We start from the raw sequence: 19167 nt of genomic DNA on the forward strand, positions 1-19167 counted from the left end.
CCAAAGCCCCCCAGCACATAGTTGGATATTCCAGCTGTGAGTGCCTCTGGTGGTGCTTAAGTTTATTCTTTAACAGCTGTATTGACACGTAATTCACACAGCCTACAGCTCACCCACTTAAAGGGCACAATTCAATGGTTTTTAGTATATTCACAGAGATGTGCAACCATCAGCAGTCCGTTTTAGAACACTTCCATCACCCCAGAAAGAAATTCATTATCCTTCAGCTCCCGCCAATCTTCCCCTCAACCCCCAGCCCCCAGGGGCCACTCTCTGCCTGCTGTCTCCATGGGTTGCCTGTTGTGGATGTTTCATGTGAACAGAATTGTGTGACGTGTGCCCTTTTGTGTCTGGCTTCTTTCACTCAGTGGAGTATGTCTGAGGTTCATGCGTGTTGTAGCGTGTGTCAGACCTTCATTGCTTTCCATGCCTGAATAACGTTCCATTGTGTGGGTAGACGCTGTTTTGTGTATCCGTCATCTGCTGGTAGACATCTGGGTTGTTTCCTCCACCTTTTGGCTATTGTGAACGAGCTGCTACGGACACTCGTGCACAAGCCTCACGTGGACATGTTTCCAGTTCTCCTGGGTACATGCCTGGGGTGGAATTGCTGGGTCACGTGGTCACTCTGTTTAACCTCATGAGGAGCTACCTCCCTCGGGTCCAGTGCTTTCCACAGAGGCTGCATGATTCACAGTCTCGCCAGCCGGGAGGAAGGCCCTGATTTCTCCACACCCTCGCCAATACTTGTTACTATGACTTTTTGATTCTAGCCATCCTGGTGAGTGTGACGCAGTGTATGTGTCGTGTTGTGGTTTGGGTTTGCGTTTCCCTTATGGTAAAGCTGTCAGCATCTTTTCATGTGCTTATTGGCCATTTGCATATCTTCCTTGGAGAAATGTCTTTTCAAATCTTTGCCCTTTTTTTCTCTTCTTCTCCCCAAAGCCCCCCAGTACATAGCTATATATTCTAGTTGTTGGTCCTTCTGGTTGTGCTGTGTGGGACGCCGCCTCAGCATGGCCTGATGAGCGGTGCCAGGTCTGCACCCAGGATCTGAACTGGCAAAACCCTAGGCGGCCGGAGCAGAGGGTGCCAATTTAACCACTCGGCCACGGGGCCAGCCCCTCTTTGCCCTTTTTACTGTGGAGAAGTAAAAGTTCTTTATATATTATGGATACAAGTTCCTTATTAGATACATGATTTGCAAATATTTTTCCCCTGTTCTGTGGCTTGTCTTTTCACTTTCTGATGGTGTTGTTTGAAGGACAGCAGTTTTCCATTTTGAAGTCCAGTTTATCTATTTTGTCTTTTTTTGTTTGTGCTTTTGGTGGCGTACCTCTGAATTCTTTGGGTCTTAATTTTTGTCTTTCTGCCCACATGGCTGTAGCCAGGAGGTAGGGCACAGCCAGTCATTGTGGGAAGTCCCTCGAGGTTATTGGTGCTGGGAATTCTTGACTGCAAGAAACTCAACTCAGACTCGCTGGGCCCCAAACAGGGCCACAAAACAGAACCACAAACGAGCAGAGGTGGGACACACCCCTAGGAAACTCTGGGACCTTCTCTGCCAGATGACTCTGGATTTCCTCCATAGGTGTGGACACAGCCACCTCAGCTCAGGGCAATCCCACCCACACCCAGCAACTGTGAAAGAAGCAGGGAGGGCCCACCTGCTCCTGCTGGGAGGGTCCCGGGAAAAGGCCCATGTGCAGGGCAGGAAGACGGGGCAGTAGTGGCCACCTGGTCAGTGTCCACCTTGTGCTTGGGAGGGTGATGGCAGAAGGGGGACATGCCAGACTGATGCGGACAATGGCTATCACCATCACAGAGTCCAAATTAAGGGTCCCAGCCGGGACAGAGGCGTCACTGTGCCCAGGACTATGGACCCCAAATCCAGAGTCGTCTTTGAATAGGTCAGGAGGAAAGGCTGGCTTACTTGCAATGTCCTGCATCTTCTACTTGGTCCTGTGGTGGACATGGAGTGGGCCATGGTTTCCTAGCCTCATGGAGCAAGGCTGCCAGGTGGCCCAGAGTGGCTGCAAAGACAGGGTACGGATTGAAGTTTCCAGAGAATGGCCACTGCCCCCCACACCCCTGCTATCCCAGGCTGCCCTCGGCTGGGAGACAGATCCCTGAAACGAGGGGACAGGAGGATGGTGTGCATGCCATGTGGGCAGCAGACAGGGCCCCAGCTCTCCCTTTGCCCCCAGGCCTAGGTCCCGGGCAGACCTCAGTGGTGCCCGGGTCCTCAGCCTGATTTCTTGGAGACAGTGCAGAGGGGCTGGGTCCGGCCACAGGCTGCTCTTTGCTCACTGTTCCTACATCCTGGTTGCTCTCTGTCTGGTGGCATCATCACCTCAGCCTGGGGCCCCCCACCTGCTCCTTGGAAAGGCCCCTGGGCTCTGAGGGGTCTGCACCTCATTCCCTCTGGTAAAGGCTGCTCCTCCTGGCACGCACGTTCCCTCCCGAGGCTTGGTGCTCGGTCCCAGGAAGAGCACAAGCCTCACCCCTTGTCCAGGCACCTGAGCAGGAGCATCTGTGGAAAGCCTGCCCACCCATCCCGACACCTGGGAGCCACAGAGTCCTCACGCACGTGTACTACGAGCCCTGGGTCCTTCATCCAGGGGTGCGTTGAGTGGCGCTCACACCACAGACCCCAGAGGAGCTCATCTGGCCTGGACGCCTCGTCTTCACTGGGCGAGGCTGTGGCCATGGCCCTGCTCCCTGGGCACACACCTCCGTCCTCCTGGCCCAGGTGAGACACTGGTCCCCTCTCTGCTGGGCTGCCCAGGACTCCATCAAGAGACCAGGGGCCCCTAGATGGCCCTCAGCTCAGGCTTCCCGTGAGCCTCCCACAGACCAGAGGAGACAGCCTCGGAGCACACGGCTCAGCGATGCGCATGCGGCTCCGCTCGGCTGTGGGGGTCTGTGTGCACCTTTGCGTGGCCTGCGTTGTGCACACAGTGTCACAGGATATCCTGAGTGTCCGGCTTCCCCGTGTCTCCAGCTGGATGGGGCCTGAGAGGAGAGAGGTGCTCTGGGATGGGGCCCTCACTGTGGGTCCCCGACTCCCAGATTTCAGGGTGTACTCACTGCTGAGCTCAGCAAGGAGAGGCTGGACTGGCAGCTTGGAAAACAAGGTGTCCACTAGTCCATCATGCAAGGCCTCTCCTCAGAGGGCATCCATCAGCTCTTGGACTCACCAGCCTGGACCAGGGGTCTGCAGGGCCTGGGGAACCCATAGGCCCTGGGCACTGTGGCCTTCGCAGGCCCCTTTTCTCCATAAAAGGACACTAACAATTATATCTTATAATTGTGCCAGGCCCAGTCCTGATGGCGGGCTTTCCCGGCCTCCCCACCAAAGCACTGGGTCCCGGTGGACACAGGGATCGGGCAACGGTGCCCACCGTGCCCTGTGAGGCCAAGGCTGTGCCACCCATCTGGGCCCAGGCCGTAGGTAGCTCCAGGGAAGCTGGTTCAAGCCGAGTGCCATTTGTCACCGTCACCAGCAGAGTGCCAAGCCCGGGGCTGCCCTCCACTGCCTCCCAATCCTGCAGGCTCGAGGGTTGGCAGCCAGACTCCCGGCCAAGCCCAGGCTCCTGGGAGAAGCCCCTCGCCCAGCCAGCCTTGGCTCCCCGGCCGGAGGGCACGAACTGGGAACAGCAAGTCCCTGCCCTGCTCACAATTGTGTAGCGATAGCCCCATTCAAAGGAGGACCCTCCAAGTAAAGACCCTACAGCTTGCTCTTCAGTGTTGCACCCTTACCGTCTCGGTTTATAACACACGTTGTCTGGCAGCAATGCCAGAAATCTGACCAAGAGCAAACTCAGTGCCACTGGGCGTGGCTTTAACTGAGTGCTGACTTTTCCCTGGACGCCGTGGGGTAGGAAGGGGCCCGTTCTGTCTGAAGACACGGGGACACAAACAAGAAGCCACCCCCAGATTCCTTCCAGACAGGATCCGCAGGAGCACACTGTGCTGCTTCCGCGGGGCGGGGGGGTGGGTGGATGGGGTGCCATGCTGCCTGCCCTCACCCCGTGCGCCTCGGGGGCTCGACCCCTGGGGGGTGGGGGCCTATGGACAGGCTCCTCTGCTGAACCCAGACCCCACCCAGCTCCTCCACCCAGGGTGCCCGCTATTGCATTCTAAAGGGCGGCCCTGGGATGCAGCGGCCCCCTCGTGCCCCACGCCTGCTGAACTCTCCCCACTCTGTCTGTCCCTCCAGGTGAGAGATCCTTCTAGAACTGGGCCACCAGTTCCAGGGCTCCGCAGAGCTGCTCGTTCGCATGTTCTGTCAAGCTCTGGCCTCAAGCCTATGGTGATGCTTACGGCAGAATGTGGCCTCATCCCCTCTGTCTTTCCAACTGGCAGGGCAAGCCAGGTCGCCGTCCCTGGGTCCCCACGTTCATGCTCTGGGGCGGCCTCTCCTTGCCGTCTGCCAGTACAGCGAGCATCATGTTTGCATCCATGGTGCCGTCATGATGTGGCCGCCGTGCGGTCACCATGTGCTTTTCTCACCAGTCTCTGGACCAGTGTTGCTTTCAGAGAAATATCTGTGCAAATACTTCATGCACATTTATGTTTAGGGAGCCCCCTCTCCCCGAAAGAACACACCTAATTCTCAGCATTCGTGTAGATGGATCAGTGGGAACAGTGGAGGGAGGTTCTGTGGAGAGACAACGAGCTTCCAGGGTGTGCCGGGAGGCGGGGACGGCATCTGCCCAAAACGATCTGGTGAGGTGATATGTGGGGGACCGAGCACTGCCCCGCATAGTGGGGGCCCACGAACACCTGTCCCGGCAGGAGCTGGGGGAGGAGTCAGGCTGGGGCGGGGGGAAGGCTTCAGGGAGGAGGCGGCTGGACCCTGGCTGGAGGCGTCCATAGAACCCCAGTCCGGAAGAAGGAGATCTTTGGTCCAGGCCACTGCTCCAGCCGAGGGTGGGCGGGCCGTGGACCGCACAGATTTGAGACAAAATACACATGAGGTCGTTGTGAGGCTGCAGAGTCTGGGCTTGTGACAGGTGGGTAAGGGGGAGGCACTGAAGGTTCTAGAGGGGGAGCAGCATGCAGAGGGAGTGGGCTGGCACAGTCAGGAGGCTGGTTAGGCAGCCAGGGAACTGGGCAGAAGCCGGCCCTGGACGAGGCAAGGTGGTCAGATCCCCTGGGGGAGACCAGAGAGGGAGACTTGGCAGCTGAGCTGTGGGGAGAACAGCAAAGCCAGTGCCTGGAACCAACCAGAGGGTGGAGCTGGGGGCCTCGGAGAGGCCACATGGACCCACTGGACATGGGTGCTGGAGGGCAGAGGGGACACGCCCAGACCCACAGTGCCCCCCCGCCCTCGTGGAGGGAATGGGGCCGCCAGTTCTTTGATCCCACAAAGGACCCTTGCAGAGGAGGGAGGGGCTCAGTTAGGCTCAGCCGGAGGGAGGGGTCCTGGCTTCCCAAATCCTCAAAGGTCAGCTCAGCTCCAGCAGGAGCCCAGAGGCAGGAGGCTGCCACACAGAGGTCAGGCTGGAGGGTGAGAAAGCTGGCCTGACCCCTCCTCTCCTCCCTGCCATCTTCTCCCCCAACCTTTGGGTCCCCGCTGCCTCCAGATGTGGGAGGAGCTGGGGTGAGACCCTGTTTGTTTAGGGAGCGGAGGACATGCCTGGGACCAGCAGACGGGAGCCTGTTTGTCTCCAGCACTCACCCTGAAGTGGGCAGCCTTTTCCTCCGGGGGCTGAGGGCCACCCCCTTCTCTCCCGGGCCTTTGGGTCTCCTGGGAGGAGGTGTCCTCACCTCTGAATTCTGTGCTGTGATCAACATCCTACTGGAAACGCTCTGTGACTCGTGAAAACTGCTAACTTGTTGAGCGACATCCCAGGGTCCCCAGGACACAGCCGAGGGCTGGAGAAGTGGGCTTGACCCAGGCGTTCGGTAGATTGTCGGGGGAACCCTGACAAGCAGAAGGAAAACCTGGCGCTTCACACACCCTGGTGGGAGCACCGCAGAGTCAGCTGGGCCGCAGGCAGCCTCTGCGTCCGCATCCCCTCCCGGCTCCAGACCAGGCCGGTGGCCGAGGACAGCAGCCCACAGACTCCCCGGGCGAGTTAGCCTCTAGCGGCACCAGGTGATCACGCCTGGGTCAGAGGAGGACGGCACAGCGGGCGACTGGGCGGGTGCTGATGGGGTCTGGGCGTGGGTGGGTGGGCTCAGGGGCATGGCCCACCGTCCCCCTACCTGGCAGAGTTTTGTGGGTGAGAGGGACCTGGGCGCTCTAGTGTCCTCAGCAGTGACCAGGCCCAGCCAGGCGGCCAGAGAGCTTTGTCCACCCCCGGCTCCGAGGGGAGTCCTGAGGCCCCGGCTCTAAGCTGGACCTGACAACCTCCCACCTCAGGGAGGAGAATCCTGCTGGCCGTTTCCAGGGCAGACTCGAGACAGGAGGGGGCAGAGGGCCAGAGTCTTGAGCTGGGCTCCAGCTGCCCTGAGTCTTCACTGCAGCCTGTGGTTTCTCAGCAGGACTCTTGCGAGATCGTGTCCAGTGTCTGGGGAGTTAATTTAGTCGAGGTGGACACCATAGCCCTAGGCCCCTCGTCTAGCTTGGGTGAGCTGCGACCCTGCCCTGGGGCGAGTGGACGTCCCCCTGCCCCGTGCCCTCTGGGGCTCTCCTTGGGGACGTGCAGGCCCTCTGAAGGGCGGCCGTGGGAGGAGCCCACTGTTTAGGGAGCCGGTTCTTGTGCTTCGTCTCCTCTCAGAGGCCCACGCTGCCTCTCGTGCTGGGATTCCCACGCTAAATGGCCCATCGTGAGGTCGTTAAGAGTGGCTGCTCCCCACTGGGCCCCAGCATGTGACTCAAGAAGGCGCCTCTGGCGGGCAGACTACAGTGGCGCCCCACCCCGGGGGCCCCCACCACACTCACCCCTTCACTCCTGGCCGGCCGTCCACACTGTCTGGGCAGAGGCCTCATTCAGCTCTGTGCTGCCAGGGTGGTCAGCCCACAGGCCTCAGTGGGGGCAGAGCGGGTCGTTGTCCTTCCCACAGCACGAGGGGCCGGTCCTCCCGTGGGCTCATGCGCCCCCTGCCACGGACCCTGCTCTTCCCGGCCGGGAATGAGGCCCAGGCCAAGCACTCCTGCGCCCAGTCCTATAGCCAGCAGCCTGAGATTCTGGCACCATGGGGTGCGCTGCAGTGACACACTGGGTTCTGGCAGAGGAAGGGGCCAGCCCGGCGGCCGAGGTAGGGCTGGGGCAGCGGGCCGCCCGAGTTGGAATCTGGGGGGAAAGACTGGCTGTAGAGTGCTTCCCTCCGTCACCCTTTGGGCTGGGCTCCAGTCTATTACGGGATTTGTGGGGCGTGACCTTGGTGCCACGACTGAGGTGGACGTGCGGTCAACGCAGCGGTGTTGCAGGGCCTTGCGAGCCTGTGCAGACGGCACATCCCGCTCGGCTGGTCTGTCCAGGGTCGTCTTGGGTGCCTACAGTCTGTACAGAAGAATCCTTTTGCATCGACCTCGATGTCACCGTGGGGAAGGGCTCTGCCTTGGCTGGTCAGCCAGCGGCCTGCCCCTGCTGCTGGTGTGGCTGCTGGAAGACCCTACCGGAACGGTATGGACACAGAAAGTCTGGCCAGTGGGGGAGGAAAGCCTGGAAGGCCGGGCCACTGGTGTTGGATTCCACCCTCGCGTGTTTAGAGAGCGCAGTGTGTCTCTGGAAGCCGCAGAGGTAAACGGTGAGCACTCATGCACGACCGCTGGGCCCCACCCAGGGACGTGCGCGGGGGCTGAGTTCCCAGATGCTTGTGCTGCGAGGGCCACGACACGACCCTGCCCCGCCCTCCTGGGGACTTTGCTGCTGAGAATCCCAGACAGTGAGGGCGCCTGGGTGACCCCAAGGAAGCGGAGCGTGAGAACCACTGCCTGCGCGCCCATGAACCCAGGGCCCAGGGATGCGTTCACTTTGACCGCGGTCCATGTCCACGGCTCTGCCCATGGCCCGAGGGCCACATCTCTGAGCATGTGCTTGCTCCATGCTGACGCCTCTCTTGATCCTGGTGGATGGTGACTTGGTGGGAAGCACAGTGGCTCCCTGCCCACAGCTGTGCCTCTGGTGCTCCTCTCGCCCTCCTCTCTCAGGCTCAGCAAGTCAACCATACTGTTTGCTGATGGCTTTGTGCTGCAGACCCAGAGAAGCCGGGGGAGTGGTCTTCTCCTCCATGGGCTCCGAAGGTGTTTGCATCAGTTACCGGAGCCCGGAGATTTAAAGGTTGGGGGAGAAGGCTGTGCAGAGGGAGGCGTGGCTGGCACCCTGTCAGACTCAGCCCACAGATGCACAGGAGCCCGAGCGCTGAGCACATCACCCTCCTTGCGGGACCTGAGGGTCCGTCCCTCTTCTTGATCCACTTGGCTGCTGGTCCACCTTCTGTGCCTGAATTAGCCGCTCCAAATCCTCCCCATTCCCTCCCCTGTCAAAGGCCTGTCACCCTCGTGGGCCGTTTGAGGACGTGCATCTGAACGACAAGCTGCCTGGACTCGGGTCCAGCGATTCTGCCTGGGCGACGGGTGTGTGAAGATGACCCACCAGAGCATCAGTGACATGGAGCAGAGGCAGGAGCCACAGCAGCTTGTGGGGGTGAGCTTGTTCCGTGTCCAGGAAAGTTCACGCGTGCGTCCACCTGCTGATAGGACCAGGTACCCACAGCAGCCAGCCCCTGTTCTAGGCGCAGAGAGCCCAGTGGGCAGGAGGGTGGCCCTGTCCGCGGCCTTGGGACGGACGCTAGGCGGAGAGTCAGATACAGCATGGCAGGAACACCACGAGTAGAACAAAGCAGGCGGCCTGGGAGAAGGTAAGGATGCCATGTCGGTCAGCCGGTGCTGCTCCCATCAGTGGCTGAGTGGCTGGGGCCCCGCAGGGCGGGTGGGGGCTGGGCTGGAGGTTGGGCTGGGCTGGGCAGCTCTGCCGAGTGGTCCTGCCCGGACTGCCTCTCGTCCTCCTGGGACCAGGGGGCTGGGCGAGACATCCTCACGGTGGAGGCACAGCGCCCGGCCTCTTGAGCTGGAGCCTCAGGGCCAGCGCACACCCACTTCTGCCTCGTGCTGTCGGTCACAGCAGGCCATGTGGGTGACCCTAGAGAGGCGGGAAGTAGGCCACGCGGGGGGGGTGGGTGGGAGGGTGCTGCAGAGCTGTGGGGCAGAGGGCAGATAGGGAGGAAGGCAAAGAACTGGGACAAAGGATGGGGATTTCTACAGACGCCAAGAGCTCGGTGAGCAGCAGGGGGGAGGCCTGCGTCTGGAAGGCTGCGCCTGTGAAATGCGCACACCTTGTGGATGACCGGCAGGCGGGGGAAGGCGTCTGCAGAGATGCCAGACATGCTGGCCGTGCGGCTTTCTGCGAGGGGCATTGGGTGCTCGGCTCGTCCTCCTGTGTCTGGTCTGTGGTGTTGTCTGGGTCCTCCCTGGGGCAAGGGAGCTGTCGTCCTCTAGCGCCTCTCCCTCCCTGGCGACGGAAGCTCCCTGTTCTCTCTGGGCACCAGGGACTGCGTTTCTGGACTCCTCCGTGGATGGTCAGGGCTCCGCGACAAGTCCAGGCCAAAGGGCTGTGAGCAGAGGTGTCTGTGTCACTTCCCAGCAAGCTGCAAGAGGACAGAGCAGTGAGGCACCGAGGGCGGGTGGGGGAGCGCCCGAGGCAGCAGTGGGTCAGCTCATTGCAGACACTACAAACCAGAGAAAAAGCCAGGCACCTGCTGTGGGGGGTGGGTGGACGTGGTGACGAGAACCAACTCCCCCAGAGACCCCAGCAGAGGCTCCCCCACCTCCTCTTGCTCGCCCGCCTTCTCTGCCTCGCCCTCAACAGCCACCTGCTTCACCCAGTCAGAGGTCCCAGGAGCTGCCACACCAGGCTGTCCAGCCCCCGACGTTAGCTGAAGCCAAGGGCCACAGCTCCCCCATCCCGAGCCAGGCAGCGGCCATGCTAGTCCTGCACCTTCCCCGTGGGCCTGCTGGACGGGAGTGCTGCTGGGCGCTCGTTAGCTTGTGATGCCCCCGGACGGCCCTCTGATTCCCAGATGGTCATTCAAAGCCCCGCCCGTGGTCTTAGGAATGAGGCTTCGACCATGTGACCAAAGTTTTCTGTTCATCGAGGTGCACGGTGCCTCCTGTGAAGCGCACACTTGATGCAGGTGTGCGAGTGTACACACTGAGGACCAATCCCAGATCAGCATCTGGAACCTTCCTCCTGGACCCCAGGCCCCCCAGTCAGGAGAGTCCCCACCAGAGGCCCCTCCTTTGCTGACCTCCCAGGTGAGGGTTGGGGGTCACACGGCCTGTGCCCTTTGGCATGGGGCTGCCTCCCCATTTTGTGCTGATGCTTCATGGGTGATCTTGAAAATTGCATCAACTTCTGGGAAGCACGGTTTGCAGGCCCCACGCTACCCTGAACCTTGACACAGGCACTGGGGGGCTGGTGGCCGGGGGCTGTGGGACAGCTCACAGCAGCCCTGGGATCCTTGGCCAGGCGTGTAGGGGACCCACTTCCATGGGCACCCACCCCCGCTGGGCAGAGGGCGGGCGTCCGACCCCGACACACTGTGCCCCTGGGCAGGTGGCCCAGGGCACAGGCCGCCGGCCATCAGGGAGCCACTCAGGGACTTTAAGTGACCCAGACGGAGGCGGATCTCAACCCGGGGGGAAGTGGTTCTGGGCCCCGGCTCTGTTTGGGGTCCTCTTTGGTAAAATGAAGGTATTTTCCATCTCACCATGTTAGGTAAGGGTTTGGATCTCTGTGTGTGAGTGCTAATGACCGGTAACAACCACCACAGCAGCCGAGGTGGGCTGGCACAGGACCTGGTGCCTTTGCTGTGATGAAGCTTCTCGCCAGGAGCCTGTGGGTGCGTGTGGGTTACGTGAGCCGCGTCCTGGGGACAGATCCTCTGTCCTGTGAGCTCAGCTCTGCTGCCCTCACTCCGCTGGAGCCACCGAGAGACTCGGCGCCTGTCGGCAGCTCCAGATGCCCCAGGACACTGACGTGGGAGACTCGCTCTGGTCCAGAATCAGCAGTGTCCTCTGCTGAGAAGCATCCTTGCCTCCTGGGCTCTGAAAGCGCCTCCAGCCAAGATGCGGAGGGCCCAATATCCCCAAGAACTGACAGGACAGTGACCATGAGGCTGAGGGAGAATTGAGTGGAAACAAGCCAGTTGTGAGGTTCGTTCTCAATCTTTCTCTCTCACGTCACTGATCTTTGTTATCACAACGAGCGAGAGTGACTCAAGTCACTGGAAATATGGCCAAATTGAGTGTTTTCTTCTGGAAAGGACGACGTCTGTAACTCCGGGCGACTGGAGAGAACCAGGACACACGGACGCTCACTGTCCCCAGGGCGGCTCCTGCCCTCGGGCCGTCAAGTTCGTCTCAGTCAGCAGAGCTGAACAAGGTCTGGTATCCGCTTCGAAACAGATGGCAGTGAGGTGCGGGGTACAGTGATCTCCAACACGGCACGGCCGACGGTGCCCGGACCTGGGCGTCTTCCCCACCCCTGCCCCGGTCACCTGGGAGCCAGCCGAGGGCGGGACGCCCAGAACCATCACTGGCCCAAGCTGCGTCCGAGGGCCAGTGCACTAGCAGCAATGCAGGGGGTCATAAGATCTGTCCGTATGGATAAAATGCTTCATAATATTCACCCACACACATTTATCAGAATTACTTTTTCCAGGTTGTAGTTTTGTAAAATAAATTGTTCGTTACCTTTTCTCATTATGAATGTTCTGCCTGATTATTTTAGAAAATGCAGAAAAATATTCATGAGGAAATAAAAATTTCCCCCAATCCCTCTCCCCCGAGATAGCCACGTCGTTATCCAGAATTTTGTTTTCTGTTTATTTTACTGAAAATTACTTCGTGATCGTTTTCTCATACCTACAAATATTCTTTGAAAGCACAGTTGACATTTCTGCCTGCTACTCCCCGGACGACCGTGGGGACAGTCACCACCATGTCCCTCCTGTCGCACGGCTACGTTGTCTGCGCTTTGCCACCGTAGGTGACACTGTGACTCCTGCCTCCTCACCAATCAGTGTCCACGCTGCTGGTGGCTCCCAGGGCTCCTGGCAGAGGGACAGAACGGCTCGTCCCCTCAGGAGGTGCGGAGCTAACGTGCTTTTCAGAAAGCTCTGGCCAGCTCACCCTTCCATCTGTGACATACGGGCAAGCCCATGGCATTCGAAAGTGTGGTAAACTAAAGAATGAAATCCCAGTTTTGTCTCAGTGTTTTTCTCTTTGGCTGTGGTCAGGGTTGACATCTGTGCTGAATAGACAGCTACATTTCGATTCCTATCATGACGTTATTTTAATTGGGGGATAAGAGCTTTTCGTATATGAAGGATACGTTTTAACTGTCATTTTGTTGCAAAACCCAGTCTGCTTTTAGATTTGTTTGTTTTTTTCCTGACTCACAGAAGTTTAACATTTCTATGTAGTAAAAAATACCTACATTTTCTTATTTAATTCAACAGGGTTTATCCTAAGAGAGCCTTTGCCCCTTGGAGTGGCTGCTTTGTAGCTGGGGTGTGAAGCGTGGCAGCCCATGGTGTCTTTAAGCCCAGCGCCCACCACTGGAGACCCCCGAAGTCTAGAGGGCAGACCAGGCCCTCGGCTGCCTCAGCCATCCTGGAGCATGCAGCCCAGCAGGATGGAAGAGGGATGGGGGCATTTGGGGCCACCCTCTCAGGCTCGCCTGCTGCTAGAAGCTGGTCTGTGGTCCCAGAGGGCCTGTGACAGTAGGGGCCAGGTGTAGGGGGGGCCAGGACTGGGGCACCAGCGAGGGAGGAGCAAGAACATCCCGACAGCCCAGTGGGCAGGAGTGTGGCGGGTCCCAGTGCTGTGCGGAGGGAAAGGCCAGACCCCTTGCGTAAGTGGACCTGTGAGCTGAGGGAAGGATATCCAGCCAGAGAGGCAGCCCCCATCCCTGGTCCTGAAAAGCCCAAGCAGAGGCGACGTGGAGTGAGGGTCCTCCACACTCTTTCCAAGGACTCTCTCTCCTCCGGCAGACCCAGGTCCCCCTGGATTTCCTTCTGGCAAATGGCCTCTCCCTGGTTCCAGGGTTGACACTCCCCAAGGCCAGGGTGCAAAGAGGGGAGCAGGCTTCTGGCTTTCTTTCCAGAAGGCCATGGGGTGGTGGCAGAGCAGGACGCAGCCTGGCCAGGAAGCCACGGCTCAGCGGGCTGGGATATGACTGTCTTGTCCGTCTCGCTCTCCAGGACAGGCTCTGGAGGGATCCTGTCAGCCATGGTGTCCTTGGAGCCACTGGCAGGAGGCCGTCCTGACATCAGGCTGTGTCTGGATCCCGCTGGACCAGCTGCCCAGATGACAGGTGTGGCTAACTGCACACCTCTCCTGAGCACACTGGCTCTCGAGGCCTCCTCATCACGCTTTCACCATGACGCCACCTGCTTATGGGCCAAGCAGCCTGTTTCCTGGAGCCCCAGGCCCACCTGATGGCCAGCGCCTGTGTGTACTCAATAAACTGCATGGGGCGCGCCGACATTGTGTTCTTCAGGCTCCTGAAGGGCCCCACGTGGGTGGCCCTCACCATGTCCTCCTGAAAGTCCAGGTGAACTCGGGGCCACCAAGGCAGAAGAGGGTTGTACAGGAGGGCATCCCTCTACCCACATCCCCTAGATGCACATGCGCACACACACGTATGTGTGCAACCTGAGCAAACAAGCACAAATGTACACACACATGCACGTGCACACACACTCACACATGCATATACGTGTGTGCACAGATACACAAGGCACATACGCACACACGTTCACAAACACGCACGCACACAAGTGTGTCCACAGTCACACACGCACACACACACACGATCACAAACATGCACACACATGCACAGTGTGTTCACAGGCACACATGCATGCTCTCAAACACACAGACACACGTGTTCACGGGCACACACGCAGGCACATGTGTGTCACAAATATACATGCACACATGCACGTGGGACCAGGTGCCCTTGGCATTGTCCGGGGTCCACCATCCTCTCCAGTTCCCCGCCCCCGCCCCACTTCCTGGCCCTGCACTCAGGTTAATGATTTGCAATTGCTGTCTTGAAATTCTTAATGGCTTTTAAACAAGGAGCAATGCATTTCCAACTTGCCCTGGGTCCTACTAATTCTGCCTGCTCCTACTTCCTGCTCATTCTGGCTGCTCCTGCTTCCTGGCATCCTGGGGGCAGTGGGAGCCATGCTAGTGAAGGCTGGGTCCCTGACCAAGCTGGTCCCAAATGGGAGGGGGCGTTTGGCTGGCTCCTCACCCCCTCCCTCCTCTCTTCTCCCCCTCCCATCCCTCCATCCTTCCTTCTTTCTGTCTGTCTTTCTGCCTCCCTCTCCTTCTTCGCCTTCTCTCTCTGCCCCTTCCCTCACCCGCTCCCCTCCTCTCCTCTCTCCTTTTCCTCCCTCTCCTCTCCCTGCCCGCTCCCCCAGGGCCTGCAGGCACCTCCCTCCTCAGCATTCACTAATGGGGGAGGGTCTTTTCCCAGCTGTTGCTCAACAGCAGCCCAGGGTTTCTAGCCACTCACGGATTGTGCAACTGGCAGACACATTTTGGAATTTGGGACCCAATCTTGGGAGGGGGCAGTGTACACGGATCCTGGCTCTCATTCCTGCACCCGTTGACCCCCACTGACTTCAGCCACTTGTCCCTCAGCCCCGCCTCCCTCCAGGTCAGCAACAGGACAGATGGGCTGAGAGGCGGGGCTGCACGGCCTGCTGGGTTCCTAGACTCTAAATCTCAAGTCCCCCAGAAACTGGCTGTGTCTGAGACTGTCCCCACTTCCATTTGGTTTCTTCCTGCTTGCACAAGATCCTTGGGAAATAACCACAAATTCTGCCTTCCTAGCTGACTGGAGGGTGAACTCTGACCTCCTCCCCGCAGCCCACCCAGCACTCGTCCCAGGAGTGGTGTCCTCGGGAGCGGCTGGATGCAGGCGAGGGGTGGCCCTGTGCTGGTCCAGCTGTTACAGATGCTCAGCCCGGCCTGGGGGGTCTGGGACCATTTTCTTCATCTGTGCAGTAGGGTCCCTGACACCAAAGCCAGGATTGTCTTCATGAGGGTCCCAGGACCAGACAAGTGGTACCCTTGGCCTTCATCCTGGCATCCCTCTAAGCACGTCCAGGCAAGGGAAGGTTTGCCTGCGATCAAGGGGCCACTGCCAGCGGGATGTGGCTCAATCCCCTTTCCCAGGCACTTCTCAAACCGCAGAAGCCCAACCAGCTCCTCAGTGATTGAGAATTCCTGAGGGCGTCCTGTCGACCCCGAGGGTGGGGGCCTGTCTCACTCAGGGCACACAGCAGATGCTTAATAATGGCTGCATCTTCCAGCTGAACTTTCTCTTTCCTGGTTTCCAAGTGTCCTGGATGTCCCAAGCTGGGAAGGCACCTAAAGATCTAGTCCCCGCTGTCCGAGGGTCTCCTTCGGTCACTGATCACCCAGGTGGAGCCCTCAGGTGGGCGCAGGTGAGTCCACTGCTCTCTGGCCCTCCGTCCTGTGATCCTTCCCTCCGTCTCGTGGCTCCTGGGCTGTGGCCCGTCCGCCGTGACACTGGCATCAAAGGTTTGCTTCCTGCAGAAATCTCAGTTCAATGCCTGCAGCCTTCCAGAATGTCACTGAGGGAAAGTCTCCTCTGGGCTCAGCCGGCCATGGACACCCCCGGGGGTGTGGGACGGGCTTCCCCTGGGCTGCGCGGGCCCCTCTGGCCTGTCTTCACTCCGGGGTCATCCTCCTGCCTCGAGGGGGCATCAGAAGAGATGGCACGTTTCCTGGACTGAGATGCGGACAAAAGCGTTCTGCTCTTCAGGGTGGAAAACCCTGGCAGCCCCGCCCCGCCATGCTCTTTGCCACCGAGTCGCCCCAGGCCCACAGCTTGGCTCCTCGGCTGTGTCGACGAAATCCATAACCAATCTATAAATGAAAATTTGGGTGAGTTTATTCTGAGCTAAAATGTGAGGACCATGACCCAGGGCCTTTCTTCCGGAAGGAAGGGCACCAAACAAGTGGGGTGGACAGAGTGGTTATATACCCCAAAGAGGATGTTTCACATATGCTTGAAATGTCCCTTTTACTCATAATTGCAAGACTGCTCTGTCGGCAACAGCGATTGACAGACACAGCAGGTAGGTCTGCTCACTGGGTGGACACAGCAGGGTGGCTGGTCTGTTGTCTCGAGCTGGGTGGTCACAGGTGAGCTGGGTGGTCAAAGGTGAGCACAGCAATCAGTTCCTAGCGTAAGGAAAGATGCTTATCCTTAAGGGAATGCCAATGTTCGGGGAAGTTGCACCTTTATCTTAAGGCCTTTGTTCTTGCCATGGGAAATGTTTAAAGCAGATATACAGTGTGTGCTCAATGGCCATGGTCAGGCCCTTTTGGAAAAACAAAGTCAGGCTGAATTGGGTTTATAACAAATGGTTTCCTCATATACTACAATATATCCTATTGCTTGCCATTTCTATTTGTCAGCTGCTTTATCCCAGAGCTCGGGGGAGCTCAGTCTTCTCCTCAAAGGCTCCCCGCGGAGCCGTCCTGGGGCCAGGCGGTTTCATCTCTCGGCTCCCCCAGAAGGGGCTGAACCCCGACTGCCCTTGGCCGCATTCTGCGCATTCCACATCTGGTCAGATGTGGGCTGTGGGGTGATACAGGACAGCCCCTGCAGCCCAAAGGCCAGCCAAGGGGTAAGCTGGGCTTTGTGACACCCCCCTGCAGGGTGTCCACCTGGCTCAGTCCTATAAATCGCCTGGTGGGGGCTGGGCAGCAGCTGGCCCCGGCCCCTGGCCGTCAGAGCCGGAGTCTGGGAACCTTGCGCTGGGCTGGAGGCCCTGAAGGCTCTGAGCGTGGGGGGCGCGAGCTGTTCCCTCTGGTGATCAGGTGGTCGATGCTCCCTGAGGGAGATGATGCATCCCCTGTCACAGCCGGTGGGCCCACCCCGGGGCAGGGTGTGAGGTGGGGAAGGCTCTGGAGACCTCCCAGAACCCAGCAGGTCCACAACCAGCCAAGCGGGCAGTGGAGGCCAGTGGGCAGGAGCAGCTGCGATGCAAGGCATCCTGGGGGGCACCCAGACCACCCGGTGACCAAGGGAGTCGGGGAAGCCTGGGCTATGGAGGGGACAGTGGGCTGGGTCTCCAGGGAGGTGGGCGTCTGATGACCACAGGGAGGCAGTCCTGGCCAGGGAGGGCTCAGGGGGCGCTAGTCAGCATGGACGGGAAGCCAGGCGTCGTCCTGACCCCAGGAGTGGATGTATTTGGCAGGCACTGCTGGGATGGGGCCCGGGCAGCGCGAGGGGCTTCAGGTCAGGGCCTTGTCTGGTTGTCTGATGGCGGGTGGGTCCCTCCACCTTTTCATCCCTGTAACGGGCGTGATTACGGCCATCTCCAGCCAAGACATGGTGAGGAGAAGGCAGGAAGCCCGGCACTGAGCAGGAAGCACAGGAAGCCCGGTGCCGCCTGCACCAGGAGGTCTGACCTCGAGAGCACCTCTGCTCCCCTCCTGCAGCCTTGCGAGGGGCTCACTCCTGTGAAGGGCACACTTGGGCAGGGGGCTGACACATGTGGGGGGCTCACCCATGTGAGGGGCTCCCCCATGTGAGGGGCTCCCCTGTTGGAGGGGTTCCCTACTGTGAGGGGCTCGCCTGTGTGAGGGGCTCTCCCTGTGAGGGGCTCCCCCGTGTAAGGGGCTCCCCTCCCTGAGGGTCTCCCTTGTGATGTCAAGCGTGGATCCAGCCTCTCCGTGGGGAGGCAGCCGTGGATGGTCGAGAGCATGTGGCCATGGGCTCAGGTCCCCCCTTCTACCCTCGAAAGCCCACTCGCCTGAGGTGTGGAGGGAACGGACGCCGTGAACTCACCTGGGCGAGTCCTCCCTCCGCCTCGGGGCTCCCAGGCCCCTCTGCAGCTGGCTCTGGGTCCCAGCTTCCTGCCATCTGGGACTGCCCCCAAACCCCCGTACAAGCCTCTGAGGGGCCGCATGGGTCCTGGCAACATCGGGAGGCTCAATGGTGTCACAGGAAACCCAATCTTTTGGGCGCTTGGGCCGTGAGTCACGTCGTCTGCTCCGCCAGCACAGGGGACCCGGGCATCACGGATGCTGCTGTCACAACAGCCATCGCCCTGAGGCTCCACATCCTGGGGGGCACGGAGAGGGAGGAGGGCCTCTTCCTCGTTGTCGTGGGCCTGACCTCGCCTCCCTTCCTCCAGTGCCACCCTCTGCTTCGAGCATCCCTGCTCTGACTGGGACAGAGAGACAGACGGACGGAGGGACGGATGGACGGACAGAGACCTGGCCATGCTGTCTGGTCCACGCTCTGGGCCTCTGTCCCTGCAGAGGACTTTGTCCAGGTGGACACCGGCTGGGACTGGGGGACACGGAGCCGGGCTGCCCCTTCCCTGCGGTACCCGGGCCTTGGCTTCCGTCCTTTCCCGGCCTGGGCTGAGCTCCAGGACGACCCTTTCTCATGAATCTGAAAACCTTGAGGCTGAAGGAGGAAGCCACATCGGTGGAGATACCATGGGCGGATCCTTAGCGGGTTGTGGGTGGGAAGCTGGGGGGCTTGCCTGTGATTGTGAGGGTCCCGCCCCTCGGCGGGCTGAGGGGAGACGCACAGAGAAGCAGGAGGCCCTGTCGGGTCTGCGGTCAGGGTGGGCCCACCAACCAGGGGTGAAGGACCAGACGTGTCTGAGGGGCCTTGAGGTGCAATGAGGCATCCGGGCCCCTCAGCTCAGGCAGCCACAGCAACACCACCGGGCCCCCGATCCTCGGGTGGGTAGGAACCTGTGTGGGATCTGTTGTCTCTGGCTCAAGGGCAAAACCCTTCTCCCATCCGCACCCCACAGCATCCCCATTTGGAGGACCCCGGCCACGGCTCCGTGTTGTCCTTGTCCCAGCTGCCTGAGCCGGGAGTGTGTCTCTCCAGGCAGCCAGGGGGCCCACCAAGTCCATGCTTCGAGCCATCTGTCACCCCCTCCAGGACTTGCCACCAGCAGTAGGGTGCATGCCTGGTTGTCCTGGGGGTCACCCACCAGGGTCGGCGTGGGCAGTGGGTCAAGCCGCGTCTCCCCTCCGTCTGCCCAGTTCCTGGAACCCGAGATGTTTCCCTTCCTGGAGTTCTGTACCTGGGAGTTACAGTAGGTTGAATTGTGTCCCCTCAAAGTCAT

The sequence above is a fragment of the Equus caballus genome, chromosome 21 (genome assembly GCF_041296265.1).
Source record: "Equus caballus isolate H_3958 breed thoroughbred chromosome 21, TB-T2T, whole genome shotgun sequence".
Lineage (NCBI taxonomy): Eukaryota > Metazoa > Chordata > Mammalia > Perissodactyla > Equidae > Equus > Equus caballus.